Raw genomic sequence first — 18,352 nt, 5'->3', positions numbered from 1 at the left:
AGTCCATTTTATCTTTCTTTTTTTTCACTTGTGCTCTTGGTATTGTATCTAGGAAGCCATAGCCTATCCTAGGACCACAAAGATTTAAACTATGTCTTCTTTTAGAAAGTTTATACATTTAGTTTTTACGTTTCTGTCTGTGATCCATTTTGAATTAATATTTTATTTGTTATATAAAATACAGGGGTCCAGATTCCAGATTCATTCTTTTCCCTGCAGATACCCAGGTGTCTCTGCACCATTTGTTGAACAGACTATTCTTTCAATGGAGTGTTTGGCACATTTCTGGAAAAATGACTGTAAATGTAAGTTTCCCCCTGGATTTTTTATTGTGTCTCATAGATTTATGCATCCAAACTTATGCCAGTACCATAATGACTTGAGTACTATAGATTTGTAGTAACCTTTGAGTGAGTCCTCCAACTTTGCTCTTCTTTTTCAAGATTGTTTTGGCTGACCTGGGTCCCTTGCAATTCCATATGAATTTTGGCATCAGTTTTTCAATTTTTGCAAAGAATTCAGCTGTAATTTTGATAGGGATTCCATTAAATTTGTAGATCACTTTGGGGAGTCTTAACATTTTTAACAATATTGTCTACCATTCCATCAACATGGGATGCCTTCCATATATGTAGATCTTTTAATTTTTTTTGGTGATACTTCAAAATGTTCAATGTGCAAATCTTGTAAAATTTTGCATTCCTCAAGTCAAGGAAGTAAGGAAAGTCAATTTTTTTGGAAGCGGGGAAAAATAACATATCCAATGTAAGTATTTAGTTTAAATCTGTTCTGGCATGAGAGTGACAACAAACTCCTGGCAGGAAATCACAGCTCCTCCCGGAAAGAGAAGTTGTGTTTTGAATGAATCAGTGGGCAGCCATTCCGAAAAAGGTCTCCAGAGTCTTCTGGATCAAGATACTGGACCCAAACACATCCCTTCCATGGTCTCATTTAAATAACCAGAAAGGTTTTAAAGGAAAGAAGCCATAATCATAGTTCTATTTATTGACATTAATATATGCTAGGAATTCAGAAGTGACTATGGAGTTGTCTCATCTTTTATGGACCTTACTTTCTATTTGACATAGTTGGGGAACTTGGTGGAGGGTGGTGTTAGTCTGTTGCAATTAGCCAGGAGAGGAGATTAAGAAAACAGTGAAGGGTGGGTGACATTTTTAGCTGAGGACAGTCCTGTACAGTTGGTTTGTAATTGCAGACTCGTTGAGTTGTCACTGGAGGGAATTGATCTTATGGAATTTGGACTTAACTCAGGCCTCTTCAGAATGGACAAGTGAACCTGGAGAAAGACAGTCAAATCTGTGCAGACATTAAAGTCCACGTGAACGTGCTGTATCCCTGAACCAAAGATAGGACAAGTAGGCAGCACTTCTTGAGGACAGAGGAGTGGTTTTTAAGGTTCTCCAAGAATGAATCCCAGGGAACCAAGATGGCCATTTGTCAAACTGTGACTTTGCTCTTTGGACGGTGTACCCACCGAGGTTATTGGCTGTTTATAGGTTTCCATTTCTCTTTAATACATGACAGGTGATGAGGACGTGGGCATACAATTTTGACACCTTGTCGAAGTGACTGGGTACCTGCCTAGAAGCGCGGGCACAGCTACGGCTGCGCCATACATCTTGCTGCCCATCCCGCTCCCCGACTCCGTGATCACGGCAGAGTGGTTCCTTGATGACCTGTCCGTCTCCTCTGTGACATCGTAACCCAACAAAATACCGGAGCGTATTAGCTTGGCTTTGTTCTTTTCCATCCTTCCCTTCGAATGATGATGACTGATAATGGACCCAGTTACGTTTGCAGATGATTTACACGTAGGGCTGTCAGTACAAACCTTGTAATCCCCACTGTGTGATCTAGAGAAGAAAGTTACATTTTTTCCAAATTGTTTTGATGCACTTATGTGAGAAAATGATGTACGTTTGAATATGTATTTCCTCTCTGAATCATCATGGCTCGAGATGAATATTTGTAGACATGGAATGAGTTTTCTGTATTTGAGCTGTATGGTCCCCTAAATTCTCCCCATTTTTTAAAGTCATCACTGGAGTGCTACCTCCAGAGTGTCCCAAAGCATCCACCACTGCCTGTTCTTCGGACACTGTGAGTTTCCAAGTTGGAGAAGGCTGCTGGCTGTTGAGGCATTCTCTGGCACATCTCTGGCTGGCTGATGTGAACTTAGCACACAAGACTTGGCAGACAGTATCTAACCACGGTCACGTCCATTTCTGGAACAATCATGGAGGATTTTACACCTATGCTAGTGGAATACGTTATTTCATTTAGTTTTCCCAACAATCATAATTAGATTTTATCACCTGTGTTAATAAGGAAACTGTCAAAGCGAGTGACGTGCAGACTTTGGACTGGAACACGGGTCTTTCTGATCCCTGTCTCTGTTCCCTCCCCGGCCTATCCTTCCAAATGGCCAGGAGACTCTTCCTCAGTCTTGAGTTTCCCGCTGATGTTACCACTCTCTTTGTTTCTGGAGAGGAAAACAAGTCTAAACTTACTTTCCAGTTGGAAATGGAATGGAGAGTTAACGTTGGAAGCTGGGAGAGTCTGTCCTGTGATGAAGCGGTCTCCCAGCCACTTCCATTGGGACGTCACATCACTGTCTGGGCCCCTTGCACAGCCTGTGCACAGGTGATAAGCCAGATGTGCCGAGCAGTCCTCCCAGACAGGGCAGTGCATTGGAAATGAGTTTGGGGATTTGGTTTCATTACATAGGTTCCTGAGGGCCTTGGCCAGGCACTTCGAGTGGGACCACTCCCTGTCCCACAGACTCGTGCTCTGGGCCCGTGCAGAACTGACGTGGCCTTAGCCTGAGGCTCAGGGCCCGTGGTGATGAGGAGCATTTTAGTCCAGGGTCTGCCGGAGGCTCTGACACTTCTGGGCCGTGGGAATTTGTCCAGGATGATAATAATTCCTCCCGGAGTTTCAGATTTCCTTGCCTGTGAACCGGGGTAGTAATAGTTTCTGAAATGATTGTAATGATTCAGTAACGGGCACAGCGTGTGCTGGCAGGTAGCTGGTGATTAAGGAGCAGAAGTCGCAGTCACTCTGTCAGCCTCTCACTGTGTGCTCTGTGCTTTGAGAGGTTGTGTGTTTGGTGAAAGTCCCTCCCAAACCCTAGGGTCTAGATGAACTGTTGTTTCTTTACTTTCCCTTCCTTTTCCTCTTTCCCTTCTCTGTGTCCCATGTTTAGGTAGCAGATTCCTCTGTTTCAAGGAATACGGGCCTTTCTAGTAAAAGGAGAGGTGGAACGCGGAAAGATGGGGCCCAGAGGGGGTCTGGAGCGTATGCACAGCGCTGCTTCCCTGCATTTCTGCATCCGGTCCCATCAGTGCACGAAGTCAGCCTTCCTCTTCCTTCCTGTGTCATTGGGTCTCTGTTTTAAGGGAAAATTTTTACGGGTTTTTTTCACTTACATGTTTCGTTCAGATGCTTGTTGCTTTTCTCCCTGTGCTTCAGCATCCCTAGGAGAGAATTCAGCAGTGTAGCATCCTCTCCGAGCTCTATGAGTTGATTGGCTTCCACAGCAAGTCCGCCTTCTTCAAGCGGGTGGCCCCCGTGCAGCGCGCGGCCCCCGGCATCACGGAGCCTGGCGGGAAGGCCTGCTACCGACTCCTTCTGCAGACGCTTCCTGGCTACAGTCTGTCGCTGGATCTGCAGGACTTCAGCAAAGGTGTTGGAACTAAAACATTGCTTCAGTCCCATTAACCATGCCTGCTTTGTGCCCTGCTGTCCTGTCTCATCAGGGTGAATTCTGATTCGTTTAGAACAGAGCTCAGCAGACTTTTTCTGTCAAGGGCTTGGGAGTAAGTATTTCAGGGTCTGCAAACCTCCTGATCTCTGGTGCAGCTGCTCAGCTCTGCTGTTCAGACGCCAGAGCAGCCGGACATTCCACACACCCACAGAGCTTTATTAACAGCGGTGGCTGGGGCTGGATTCAGTGTATGAACTGCACTTTGTCCCCACAGCCTCCTCACTATTGACGCCTGCACCAGAGCGTGCATTTGCGACAACGGGTGAACTTGCACTGACACGTCATCATCACCCAGAGTCCAGACTTGACACTAGGATTTACACTTGGTGGTGTGCACTCTGTGGGTTTGGACAGATGTGCAATGACATGTATCCACCGTCACAGCATCATACAGAGTAGTCTGTCTTAGTGACCTTAAAATGCTCCGTGCTGCACCTCATTCATTGCTCCTTCCCCTCTAGCCTCTGACAGCAACTGATCTTTTAGTCTCTGTGGTTTTCCCTTTCCCAGAACACCATACAGTTGGAATCAGACAGTTGCGGAACCTTCCCAGATTGGCTTCTTTCACTTAGTAATAAGCATTTAAGGTTCCTCCATGTCTTTCCATGCCTTGATAACTCATTTCGTTTTAGCACCAAATAATAGTCCATTTTCTGGCTGGACCACAGTTTATCCATTCACCTACTGAAGAACAGCTTAGTTGCTTCTGAGTTCTGGTGATTATGAATAAAGCTGCTATTAACATCTGTATGCAGATTTGTGTGTGGACATAAGTTTCCATTTCGTCGAGTAAACACCAAGGAGCACAGTTGCTGGATCATATGTTAGGAGTACGTTTAGTTTTGTAAAAAATTGCCAGACCGTCTTCCAAAGTATCTGGGCCATTTTACATTCCCACCAGCAATGCATGAGAATTCCTGACGCTCCACATCCTCACCAGCATTCGGTGCTGTCAGTGTTCTGCGTTTTGGCAGTTCTGACAGGTGTGCAGTGGTACCTCGCTGTTTCAGTCTGTATCCCCTTGATGACAGATGCTGTGGAGCATCTTTCCATAGACTTCTTTGGCATCTAGATTTCTTCTTTGATGAGGTGTGTGTCCAGGCATTTTGCTCATTTTTTAATCAGCTTGTTCATCCTTCCTGTTGAGTTTAAAGAGATTTTGGTATATTCTGGATATCAGCCCTTTATCAATGTGTCCCTGCCCTTCACCTGCAGCACCGGAGTTGTCCTTTTGGTCTCAGTGGAGTGTCAGCTCTTCAAAGAGGTTCCCTGTCTTCCCTCAGCCTAAATACTGTCCTTGTATTTTTCACTTTCATTGACTCATTTTGTTCTTTTTAAATAGCATTTCCCATAATTTGTAAGTACATTAAGAAAAAGGGGGCAATGATTGAACACCACCTCCCCCACCAGGCTGTGTGCCCTGTGAGAGCAGAGGCCCTGTCCCCACTCACCGTTTCCCATGACAGCACATGGCACATGTCCATGTAAAAGTGTGTAACGTGGGGCCAAACCTGATGAGCAGCTATGATGACATGTGTTGGCTACCATTTATTGAGTAGACTTTGTTTCTGATCTTAATTATTAAGTCACATGAATGAAACTTGTTTGTTTTGAAAAATAAAACAACAAAGCACACCTCCATTTGATTGATACTTTCCACTTAGCCTTCTGCCCCAGGAGGGGATGTTCACCATCATTTTGTGGAGGAGGTTGGGGAGGTAAAGTAAGAGAGTGAGATCAAATAAAGTAAAAATGATAACTATCAGTTGGCTTAAATTTCACTAAGAAATAAAAGTTACTTTAAACCCTATCTCAGCTATTGTTCTGTTGTTTTAAACATTTCTCATAGAATTAAATGGAAGCCCACTAAACCCTGAAAGGGAAATTGTGTGCTCAGGTCCTGAAAAGTGTTTATGTCTATTTCTTGAAATGCACATTTTCCCTGCTGGTTACAGAAAGTCGAGGCGGGAACACAGCCATGCGCTGTGTGTCTGCCGGCTTCACGGGCTGCTCACTTCCATTTTCATTTTCTTGTGTTGCAGTTTATGAAGGTTTTCCATGAGATATATTGCTCAAACTTTTCCTGAATGAAGGATTGAATTTTCCACAGGAAATCTTATGAAAGAGAGTGACAAGGCACATGAGTTTCCCAAAAAGGAATACTTGATGTAATAAACTCTCACTATGGTGAACTTTTTTAATACAAGCCAGTTGAAAATTTTATCACTAGGTCATAGGCCACAAATCTGTCTTAAGAATAAAAAGATTCAAATTTTATAGAAGAAGCAGTTTGAATCAAGTAGAAATTATGATTTGTACAATAGTTGGTGTTAGAACTTATACTCAGTCTTATCATAATTGCCTGTGGTAGGAACTGGATTATTACTTATTTATTAAAAAAAAAATCCACTAGGTGCTATTTGCCCCATTCTTGATGCAGCAGTGCTGAGGTTAGTTAATTTGGGCCATTTAGGATTCTTAGCTGGGTTTTCTGGACATTGATTTCAGCCTCTTTATCTTTTTTACAATCTCTTCTTTTATGTCGGCCTTTGGTCTTTTGACAACGTGGAAATACTGCACGGATCTGCCTTTCCCTTCTTTCCTGTCTTTGTGGGAAAAGATTTCTGAAAGACAAACTACTAGGATATTAAGGATTTTGTGTGGGGTAAGTTTGTTCAGTTCTAAGGATTTCAATTAATACGTATTAATACTTGTTATTCAGCTAATGACAGTAAAATTATAAACTAACTTAAGTATACATCAGTAAGTATAGTACAATCAGCCCATCACCCAGATTAAGGAATTCACAAACTTTTCCATATTTCCTTTATTCAGACCTTTGTTCTTTTATTTGTTCTTTGTTCTTTTATTTGTCCTTTGTTGAAGTATTTGACAGCAAATCCAAGAAGACATGTCATTTTACCCTATGTGCTCAAGTAGGCATGTCTGAAAAATGAGAGCCTTTTTTTGATCAGGTTTTTCCATTTGACCCATGTCCTCGTTAAGTACCAGCTTTATCAGGCATCTCACTAGGCATTAGGGATCCTTGGGGCAATGAGACAGTCCTGGCTCCCAAGGAAGTTAAGGGCTGATGGAAGAAACCAACACAGGAGCTTGGGTGCCTCACTTAAGGTCCCTACTGGATGACACCAATTGGACAAAATTTGTGCACAATACAGTAGGATTCACAGAAGGGACTGGTCAGACTTGTAGGGCAGGCCGTGAGAGAGGCGGTCAGCAGGGCTACAAGAGGAGGACTCATTTGATCAGAATCTGAAATCCTTTCTGCCAACCTTTCTACCAAGCCCCCAGGGCCCATCACACACAACCCTGTGCTGCAACTGTTTTTGATTCCAGTTACCACATCTCCTTCAGGAAGGATTTTAAGGTGGAAAATATTTAAAATCCGTAATTGTTGCCAGAAGGGACATAGAAAAAGGAACATGGAAACAACACAAATGTCCATCAGCACATGACTGGATAAAGACGAGCTGATACATATATACAATGGAATACTACTCAGCCATAAAAGATGCCATTTGCAGCAACATGGATGGACCTGAAGACTCATTCTAAGTGAAGTGGGGTGGAAAGAGAAAGAAAAATGCCATATGACTTCATTTATGGGGAATCTAAAATTAATAGCAATAATAATAAGACCACAAATGAACTAAATATTGTTTTGATTTCTTGAATATATGCAAGCACATCTGACTGTCCTTTGTGATTGGATTACCATATTCTGTTTATTCTTTTGTAGATGTCCTTATTCCTCTGGTAACTAATTTTAAAAATCTAAAGCTCTAATCTGTTCTAAGAAACAATAATTAGTACATATATGTAAACTAAAAAATGCAGTATGCTCTATACATGTATTTACATGCAATATGTGTATGTGACGTTGAACTGTAAAAATTCTACCTGATAAAACTAAAAAAGGAAAAAAATAAAAAATTTATTTTAAATAATCACCCTTCTTTAGATATTAAAACGTTCATTTCTGAGATTCTGTGAAAGACGGCATGGAAGTAGGTTTTTAAGGTTTTCTCCTTGCTCCTCGGTGAGCAGCCTGGGCTGCACAGCTCGGCCGCCACAGGCGCCCAGGACTTGCCGGCTTGCTCCTCACTTGTTGGGAGGAAGATTAGCTGCTTCAGGAATATTTATGTTCTTAGAAGTTGCTGAAAACCCCACAGAGCTTCTGTTTACATGGAGTGTATCTGTCAATATACCCCATTATAGAAATTAGAACAGGAAATTTAAACCCAAGAACTGACAAGCACACGCTGTCCCAGCACGTGGTCAAAGCAGTGCTGCCACGGTGGCGTGTGTTGGTTCTAGAAAAAATGCACAATACACTCAAGAATGAGGGTGAACCTACAGATCTCATCTCAGCAATGCTATGAAGAGGTGGGACCCAAAGCCCCTAAAACAGTGCTGAAGTCCCCAGATGTCTCAGAACACACAGAGCCATGGGATCAAGAATCCAGTGTCCAACGGATCATCAGCTGTGGAGACCGCGTCCTGGGTCAGGAGGAGCAGAATTAGGGATAGAAGGCACACAGTCCTATTGACAGCAAAGCTTTAAAGGTTTTGAATTGACTGAAAGTTTGGCAAAGATTTGCATTTAGACTACTACATTTCTTCTCCTGGAGACGTTAGAAGGATAACACTGATTAATAGAGGATGATTGTAATGGATTAATTATGATACTGATGACATGGGCTGCGAACACTAACCCTGCACTCAGTGTAGACTAAGTCTTTTATGTACACAATTCAATAGGTCTCCACAGCCCTGCAACGTGGCATTAAGCACTCATACAACCATGAAACCAGTGACTATAAAACAGTCACAAGCCTTCCTCTCCAGCATGAGGTAGCAAAACCAGCAAGGATTTTCAATGACAAAAGCCAAAATCATATATTTTTGGGAAAGAAAGCAAATGAAACACTGAAGAACAATAAACAAAAAGAGCAGATGGAATGGAAAGTTTTATTGAAGGAAGCAATGATTGATTCAATTAAAACAGCTAATGTCCCTGGTATAATTGAACCATCAATCCAAATTTTTGGAAAAGTGGGTTGTGAAATTACTGTCTCATTTAATATTGGAATTCCTATTTGGACCAATTTGATATGCACCACTGGTGTGAGGTTAGATATTTAGGTAAATAACAATATTCCTATTTTTTAAGTTAACAGGAAACATAACACAGGACTCCAGATTTAGGGAGAGAATGCAAACAACTACTATCATACTCCATCCAGTAAGAACAAGTGTCCCTGCGTCACCAAAGCAATGAGAATTTGCACAAAGAAAACACAGTTCTCCAATTGTGACAAATACGAGACCGTGAGCCATGAGTTACGAGAACAAGCAACTGTTTAAATGCCATGGGCAAATTTTTTTATCATCTTGAAAACATCACTGATGTTCTAGGTAAGAAAAATAATTGTTTTACTAACAAATCCAACTGACACAGGGGTTTTTCCAAGTGAGAAGGTGATTCCAAAAATTGCAGTAAAATGAGTAAAGATGATCTGCGCAGTGACGGAGATGGTCTTAGACTAACCAGCACCACAATTCCCTGTTTTACACTTGCTCTCTGCTTGTCACCTCTGACACAAGAACTCATCAAATGATTGTTTTTTCTTTAGGGGAAAAAAAAGATAAATAAAATCTAACTACAAGATGTGGTATGTAAAGCGATAATGAAGTTTTCTAACCTTATGATGCAGCCAGTGTAATGTAGCACATATTCGGGCACTAGAATTTTTTAATTTATTTCTTTTATACCCTATTTCTATCCTAAAGGAGACACTTAAAGTTTTCTACTTTATTCAACGTATCTTGTGAGGGTTGTGATATACACTGGTATGGCAGTTTTAAGAGATTCAAAATCGCCTCTGTGGTTGTGGTCAGGAAAGACAAGGCTCCCTCACAGCTGCGACGGGGAAGGAATCCCCGGAGTCAGCCTCCGGGCAGCTTCTGAACCGCATTTGCTTGCACTTGGCACAGGACACCATCAGCAAGTGTAACTCTGACAAGGAGATTTCCCCGGGGACATGGGAGGTGCTCTAACATTCTGAAGCCACTTGTTTCCCAGTTAGGTAAGGCTTGGAAAAATAGTTTATTAGAAGTGACTCCCTTTGTATGTGCCTTTTGTCCTGAGAGGTCACTAATTAGCATAGAATATAAAATACCCCATAATATAAGAATTTAGGCACCACATCTTTCCATCTACCTATTTGTTTATCATATTTATAGTTAGGTTACATTTTCTATGACGTTCACTTCCAGGCAACAGAAAAGAAAGGTTACAAAATATTTATTATAAATAGGGGGGACTGGGTCTAAGGGTTAAAAACCACTACTGCTAACAATAAAAACCATATAATAATTTTAATCTCAGTTGCATCAGACCTTCCAGAATTACTCCCTCAATTTCACTGTTAAAACAATAATGGAATCTCTGTTCTTCCAAGACTCGGGCCTGATCGCCACCCATCCAGACATCTGTCTGTGGGTCCCTACTTGTCCTCGAGGCCCCCGAACACACCTTATGGGGTGAACTTTCTTCAGTGTCCCTACTGTAGGGGAAACCTGGAATTCCCAAGCACTATCCAGGATTCACACCTACCTGCAAAAATCAAAGTCATGTGACTGAAACGGGACAACCCAGGTGGTGTGATAGGGCTGAAAGCTCACCAAAAACAGGTTTGGGGGCCTTACCCAAGCCCTCCGGCTCCTAACATGTAGAAAGACAGGGAGGCCCAATTAGCCACGAGCCTGGGGGGCTTCATTACTCCATGAATAAAGGATTTGTGCCAGTGCCACCTTTAGACAGGGAACCCCACAACCCAAACTTGTAAGCACCCCGTCCCCTCCCCTCTGAACAAATATTCTCTCAAGACACGTAGTGAGAGATGTGAGCCCCGATGAGCTCTGGAATAAGATGCAATCTGAAAGACTGCTGGTAACAGATGGTGTGCAGCTCGGGCAGCCCCCAGGACCACCAGCCCTTCTGGTACCACTGATGCCCACAGTTCAATCCACAACAGTTTCTTCAGGACCCTTATGCACACATAACCATCACACAAAAATGATTGCTTAGACATATTTTAAGAGAAATAACAAGAGAATGCCAAATTCAAGACAAGTCAGAGTCAAGACCCCAGAGTACTTACTGAATGAGATCTCATGTGTGCTCCGCAGTGAGCTTTAAACCCTTAGGACACAGTCATGGAACAGTAGGCATTTTCTTTCTTTCCTCCAAGTTGGCTTTACTGCAGAACTCCCTAGACACAGGAAGACTCTGGATCCCACCTCTACTACTTACACAAAGGGCTCATCTCGCCATTTGGAGTGGGATCAGTGATGGTGCGACCGGCTCCATTGTGCGCACTCCCGTGCCCAGCTCCCCGAGGAGCAGAGCTCCCCCCACGGGCACTGCAGTGCCTACGAGAATCAGGAGTCTGATGAGTGAGCCTGGGGCGGGCAAGACAGGAAGCAAGTACTGCTTCCTCACACTCTGCAGGTGACCTCTGTGTCATCTTGAATAAATACAGTCAGCATTAAAGATGTTTGACAAGAGGGTAAAAGGTAAGACCTCCCCAAATCTCCTCGCATTCCTTTAGTGGGAGTCCTGTTAGAACACATGGTGACAAGAGACGCTGGCTTTACATGCGCACGCTGCCCTCAGGGCTGCAGGGGAGGCCACGGTGCTGCCTCTGCCCCACCTCCTGCCCTCATCCCCCAGACCTCACAGGGGCCGCTGACTCGTTTCTCTGACTTTCTCTCATTGGTATTGCTGCTCTTCCAACTTTTAAGAGCTCATAAGAACCTCACCAGAAAATCTTTAACAATGAAAGCAAATCAAATGAAATCAACCACAGAAACACACTGCCTTCATCATTACTTTACATTTTAGGAAGAAATTCTGGAAGACGACTCCCTGACCTGAAGGGATGGATGGAGGAGTAAAGAAAAGAAGACAAGCATTTTTGGCCCACAAAAAATGAAAGGTAACCAGATGGTGGCTAGTTTTCATTGCACCTCTCTGGCCGCCCCAATTTCACATGCCCCTCCCAACTCAACTCATCAGAAATCGACTGAAGGAGACAGCTTTGCAAATTTATTGGAAGCCAAAGAATTCGCTCCAGAAACAGTCTCCCAAACCCAGCGAGAACACTGAAAACTGACCAGTGCCAGGATCTGAATACTAAAACACACAGATTCAAACTCCGACACCCTCCCTGGTGGGTGTACTTACCGTGCGGGTGTCGCCGTGAAATTTGTCAGCATCCAACATATAAAAATGAATGGGACACCAGTTTTCAACATCACAGTCCCTCTGAAACAACTGGTAGTCAATTAGCGTTTGTCGGCAGCAAAAGTCGATTTTCTCCCCTGCACGTGGAGGTCAACACACAGAAGAGACTGATGATCCCCGCTATGAGTGTAGCTAAGTGTGTCTAAGCAAACTGGCTCCATCAGCCTCCTGATGAGCAGGGCAGTGTGTGAGCCGCGGGGCTCTGCAGACTAATGGCCAGGCAAGGAGGGCGCTTCCTTACTTTGGGGAGAAAAACGCGGAAGCCGCACTCGCTGTAAATAAATTCTAATTAAAATTTCAGGTGCAGTTACTGCAGCGTAACCCACGCCAATAGATGAGGCTCCCTCCGTGCTGTCCAGTCATGTGAGCCAGGCTCATTATTGTACCTGTGTGTGTGGTTTAGCAAGTGAAACATGTCTGTTTTCTGGAAATTACATGAGGGTGGAAAACCTTCCAAACATGTTCATTTATTTGCTGTGGAATTTGTTTAATCCTCTTAAGAACATTTACAATGACAAACTTCTTAAATAAGCATCTTTGCCCGAGAGATATTTCCAGGCACATGCGCCGAAAACTAGGACAACCCAGAAGCAAAATCAAATCCGTTTCAGCTGCACAGCACCACAGATTGCGTCCAGTTTGCGAGTCAAGGATTTTTTTCTCCACACCCTTTTACTCTTCTGCCCAAATTAATCATCCTCTGCTTCTCTTGTATAGTGAGTATCGTATGACTCATCTTCTCTGCCTGTAAAATGGAAATGGGAGATAATTCTACCCAATAAAATGTCATAGAACTAACCACCAAAATTATATATATTAAAAAAAAAAAAGCCAGGGTTTTATGCTGTCCAGGGATATGAATCATTTATTTAATGTGTCAATTGTTACAAGAATAAACTTTTCTAAATGTAAAACCTCCTCAGAAATCTTCAAGTACTTTTCAAGAAAAATATCACAGAAAATTTCTGAAAAGTATTTAAAGGAAAATCATTTTTAACTGAATCATATTCTAGGCACACTGAATAAATTCTCTTTAGAGAACTCCTACTTTTTTTTTTAATAAATGACCTATAAAAATACACCCAGCATTAATCAGTAAATCTTCATTCCTTATTTTTAAAATCCTTAAGGCATGCTATTTTTCTTAAATCAAATGAGGAGGTATTCTCAAGCCAATGGACAACGGAATTACCTAAGAGGACATTGTAAAGCAGCAAGAGCAACTAGCATATTGCCAAGCATTCTGCCTGAGAGTCACTCGTACCATCTCATTTTGACCTGACCGCTTGGAGGTGAGCTCCATCAGCCCATTTAACACATGAAGAAACTGAGGCTCTGGGTGGTCATGTTTCCAGTACTTGATGGAGCCAGGATCCAAACCCGGATCTTTGTCTATAGAGCCTGTGCCTTTACCAGATCACACTTAACATTTCTCATTCTTCAAATGCACTCAGTCCCCGAGGTAACACACCTTCCTTGCGTTTCTGAGAGTTTTAGGAAGTACTGAATTACAAGGACTAAGCAGTCATTTGTGTGGGATAATTTTTTATTTTCTGATTTTCCTGAATCAGCTCAGGCTGAATTCATACTACTTACGAGGAGAAGTCCTGAGGCAGAGGAGAGAGGGGAAGATAAGCCAGACATAAACAATTTCAAGAGATCCAATTCATCAAGGAAGCAAAGTATTAAATAAACCACTTCAGCTACATGCTTGTCAATAAACCTTGGTGTCTCTGTCTCAGCCTGAAGGAGGGTAAACCCTCCAGCCCATCTGCCTTCCAGCCACTTACCCTGGATGATCTTGGTTCCCTGACCTGTGACACGTGTGTTCTCCAGGGAATCTTTGTAGCGATTAAACGATAAAACTATATGCAAAGGGGATACTTATTTGTTAGACAGTAGGCACTAAACAAATAATAAAATTATTTTATTTCATGAAAATGGGAGGTAGGTCTCCCAATTAAACTTTCCTGATAGAATCCCAACAAGGACATTAATTTATCTGCCAGAAATTGTAAAATAACTTTTCTTTTTTAAAGGCTGTATCCATTCTCCCTACTTTTTACCAATCCTGGCTGTTATCCTGAAAATCTATTCCCAGAACTTGGCATCCATCTCCCATATTTAAATCCTTAAAGTTTGAAATTATGATGAAGCTTGGGCACATAAAGATTCACACCATAATTCACAGAATAAACAAAGACCACAGGAACAGGGCCACCTCCAGAACCCATGTGCTCAGGACAGGCTCCAAACTTCATAAAATCAGATGTATGCTGTTTGAACAGAAAGAAAATTGAATGTGATCAAGGAGGCTGACATAGAGCACTGGCTGGCTCACGAGACGACTCCTTCACCCCTCATCTGAATTAACTCATCTAACAGTTATCAGTTGAGCTCTAATTAAAAGTAAAACAGGGGTAGGGTTGGAAAGTAACATTTTTTCCTACAATATATACATATTGTCAACTAAAAATTGGCACTTGTCATCTGCCTCTGATTTGATTAAGTCATGAGCCACTTCAGCTGCTGACCTTGAACACCCTCTGAAAGTAGTTCAGGGTGGAGATCAGGAATGGGGCGCTCTGTGCTCTGGGAAAATGGGCAGAAAATCTTTCAGATAGACATTTTCAGGAAATTTTATGAGCCCAAATTCTTGCATCTCCTCCTATCTAGAAAAGCACTAAAATCATTAACAGAGACACCTGTTCCTCGACTAGCAGCAGCCTCTGACTTAACGTATACTTGACTGCACGTCCCCCTTCAATGAAATCTCAGATAATGCTGAACTCCCCCTCAACAGCAGAGCAGTTCCTCCGAGCTCTCTGAGATGCTGACACCTGGGCTCTGGTCCTCATTTTGCCCCAGATAAAACTTAACCCACAACTCTCACGTTGTGTGGTTTATCGACAGTACCACAAAAAATAAGCTTACATACTTGAACTCATAGTAAACATTCAGTATCAAACATTTCTTGACTTAAATTACTTTTTAAAAGTAAATAATAATTCCATTTTTAAATATAGCATCTTTAAATATAAAGTAACAGATATTTGTGAACCTTAGGAAAATATATTCTGGAAAAATTTTTAGCTAATTAATAAAAAAGCTATTGTGTGGAGTTATAGAAATTCAGAAGTGGAAAAGAATAGTACTGTAACTCAAGTTCTTGTTTTAATTGCAGAGATCCTGAGGCCTCAAAAGACACATAAATTTCCCTGATTTTATACACTGTCCTTTAACAGAAAGCCTAGAACTAAGATCCTGGTCTTTGAGAAACCAAGACTTGCTCTGCTTGTGCAGGGCTGAACCTGATGAAAATGGGTGGTGAGAAAGAACCAGAATGTGGGGGGCTGGGCGAGGCAGCGGAGGAAAGGAGGGTCTCACCTGGTCGTGGGTGAGAAATAGGCTCCCACAGTGCTGGTGTGATGGGCATCCCTCAAGTGCCTGAAAACTACTATTTAGCACACCTGCCACCGAAACGCACACAAGCTGTTTAACTAGAAGCCTGACCAGGAGGCTTTCTCAGTGACACAACAGGCTATTCTCACGTTAACTCTACAACTACAGGAAGAGAAAGAATAGAAAGCTGATATTAATTAATAATTTACACCAAGAGCCAAGGAATTTCCAGGAGAAATATAAAGACTTGTTGGAAGTTTCATTATGTGAACTTACTGCCAATTCAGTTGTCTTAAAAATTGTTCTATAAAATATATTGTCCTTTACTGTTCCAAATCACATTTGAAAGAAATAATGTTTCTTAACGGTGTTTCTGGAATTTTCTTCTATTTCCTAACACCAAATCTCAGAGCTTTAAAGAAATGGAGGGTTGGAATTTTGTCCAATCTTCTCTAGGCAATTTGTTGTTCCTTCAAGGAACAAGGGGGGAATCACACAGAAAAGCATTTGAGCATCAGGCTGCTTACATGTCCTCTGGAAGTCTTGGAAAATAACGTGGAAATGAACAGCAGGACAGAAACCTGTCGGGAGGGTCACTGGCTAGAAGTTGAGAACAAATGTGATCTCCAACGTGCTCTGGTAGCCACTAGTTTAAATGAACCGAGCAATTGTTCAAGCATACATGCACCTCTACGTGAAAATCTCAACCGTTACCAACCGCTCAGTGCAGCCCGAAGCAATGGGCGGACTGCAGAGGCCCCCGGCGGCTCATCATGTTGTCTTACACCATGTGCAGGATGATCGGTTCCTCCCGGCCCACTCCCTCCCCTCCCCTCGAGGGAGAAGGCTGGTCCTGAGTTGAGCTTACCTCATAGCAAGCTGTCTCTCAGCCCTCTGTCTAAAGCAAGATAAAAGCAGGAAAGCTACCTGGGACTTTACAGAACCATCCCAAAAGGGAACTGAAGCAACTTTCTTCCCTCCTCTCTGCTGCCTGGAATGTGGACCTGATGGTTGACCCTCAGGCAGCCACTTTGGGCCATCAGGTTGATGGGCTGAAGATAACAGGCATCTTGTTCTCTGACCCAGGGGCCATCATGCAAACCAGCCCTGGGCTACCGATTGCTTGACTTCTATATGTAAGAGGGAAATACAATTTTAGCATGTTTAAGCCACTGCTGTTATCTGGGGAACTAGGTGTTGTATATTGTCATGGTAAGACCTAATAATAAAGTTAAATATTCACCAAAAACTATTTACCAAATAGTTAATAAATGATAAAGAGATCTTGATTTTGTTTTAATGCTATGAAACGTAAATCAAGTTTAAGCATATGCCAGTAAAACAAGACATTGTGGAGATAAAGCAAAACAGAGTTTGTAGAACAGAGACCCAAAGCATCCCCCTCTCCAAGGCACAGAAGGACAGCCGTGACTCTACGTGCCAAGGCTGGAGTCACATGGGCTCCCTGTTTTCCTTGTCTTGGGTTATGTTTTGTTTCCAGCCTTGGGAAAAATGGATAAGACTGCTGGTCAAATCATTTCAGGAGCAGCTTCCATCGTGTAGAACCCCTGTCTCTTCCTTTCCTCTGCCTCCTGGAATGTTCTGACACAATTAATCAGTCCAGCCTTCTAAATTGAGCAAATGGGGCTCAATCAATCTGCTTTTAGACAGAGTTAAAAATAGACATTAAAAAGCATAACTAGGAAATCTTATCTTCCAGAGGTCATTGCACAGATGAAATAGGAGAATATCTGTGAATCACTCTGTAAACACTAAGTACAATACAAACAATATTAGTACTGATTCTATGTTACATTCATCAATAAAGGAATACAGAACCCTTTCTTACCAGAAGGAAAATGTGCTTTGTAATTTTCTGTCACTTTAATTCTTCAAAAGTTTCTATAAAATTGATGTCTTTAAAAAAATCAATGCACATTAGGGACTAATTTTAAATCCTTCACCTCCCCCGGTTTAACACATATCAAGAATGTTACCATTTCTAGATATTTTATTTAGGAAAGCCTTTGGTATACATGAGGCACAGAGCACGGCAAATTGTCAGTATCACTCAGGATAGGAAAATCATGTTGGATACCCGAACTTGAGGACATGAAGAAGATACCTGACATGTCCCACTGACCTTTCAAGCTATTCTTTTTCAAACACTTGTTTCTTCTTGGTCCAGAACAGACACGCATTTGTTGATGAGAGACTCTTTAAGTGAAAAGGTCAACCCATCATTGCCACTTTAGAGACTGAAATCTTACCCTCCTCATCCATGTGGACATAGCATCCTTACTGATTCCTAACATGAAAAATGACCATCAATGACATCTCAGGATGCTCCAATGCAGAGGTTCTCTGCTGCAGTGAGGAGGAAAGAGCCGTGTGCTTCAAGATGTACTTACTGTCTGTAGCTCACTTGGCAAGACACGGCAACTTGTCTAAGCTAAAGCTTAAAAGTGGAGAATAGAGACAGCATCCATGGCAAAGGGCATTCGGAGGATAATTCCTTGGCCCCACTTCATCGCTTCTCAAGAGCCGTGGGCAATACCTTGAGAAAGGCAGCAACGTGGTACCCAAGTCATCAAAAAGCTGCACCTCCTACTAGTTGACAGTAAAGCAAGTGTCATCTGGCTCAACAGATCTCCCTGTTTCTCAACAGTGTATGGCTACATTTTCTTTATTTTCTCGGTTGGGGGACACTCCATTTTTGAAAATCCCCCTCCCTGCAGTAGAAGTTCTTAGTTTCCCAATCAGAATGCAGGCTTGAAGGGGGGATAACAGAGCTGATAAAACATAGATCACTATTTATTCCTAGATATATT

The 18,352-nt window shown here is 42.3% G+C and overlaps 2 long non-coding RNA genes across 2 annotated transcripts in view; both read left to right on the top strand.

Annotated features, from left to right (window-relative positions):
- LOC135319327 (uncharacterized) overlaps positions 1 to 5,552 on the top strand; it is a 175,260-nt gene extending 169,708 nt beyond the window's left edge. Inside the window, exon 22 of the long non-coding RNA XR_010377838.1 lies at positions 3,493 to 5,552. This is a non-coding gene — a long non-coding RNA (uncharacterized LOC135319327). The remainder of the gene's footprint in view (positions 1 to 3,492) is intronic.
- A 624-nt stretch (positions 5,553 to 6,176) lies between these two features.
- On the top strand, positions 6,177 to 14,719 carry LOC135319328 (uncharacterized). The gene is made up of 3 exons (XR_010377839.1): positions 6,177 to 6,452; positions 8,982 to 9,226; positions 11,718 to 14,719. It is a non-coding gene; the product is annotated as an uncharacterized LOC135319328 (long non-coding RNA).
- Positions 14,720 to 18,352: the final 3,633 nt, after the last annotated feature.

Source organism: Camelus dromedarius, chromosome 25 (genome assembly GCF_036321535.1).
Source record: "Camelus dromedarius isolate mCamDro1 chromosome 25, mCamDro1.pat, whole genome shotgun sequence".
Lineage (NCBI taxonomy): Eukaryota > Metazoa > Chordata > Mammalia > Artiodactyla > Camelidae > Camelus > Camelus dromedarius.
This window is presented reverse-complemented; position numbering and strand designations above follow the sequence as displayed.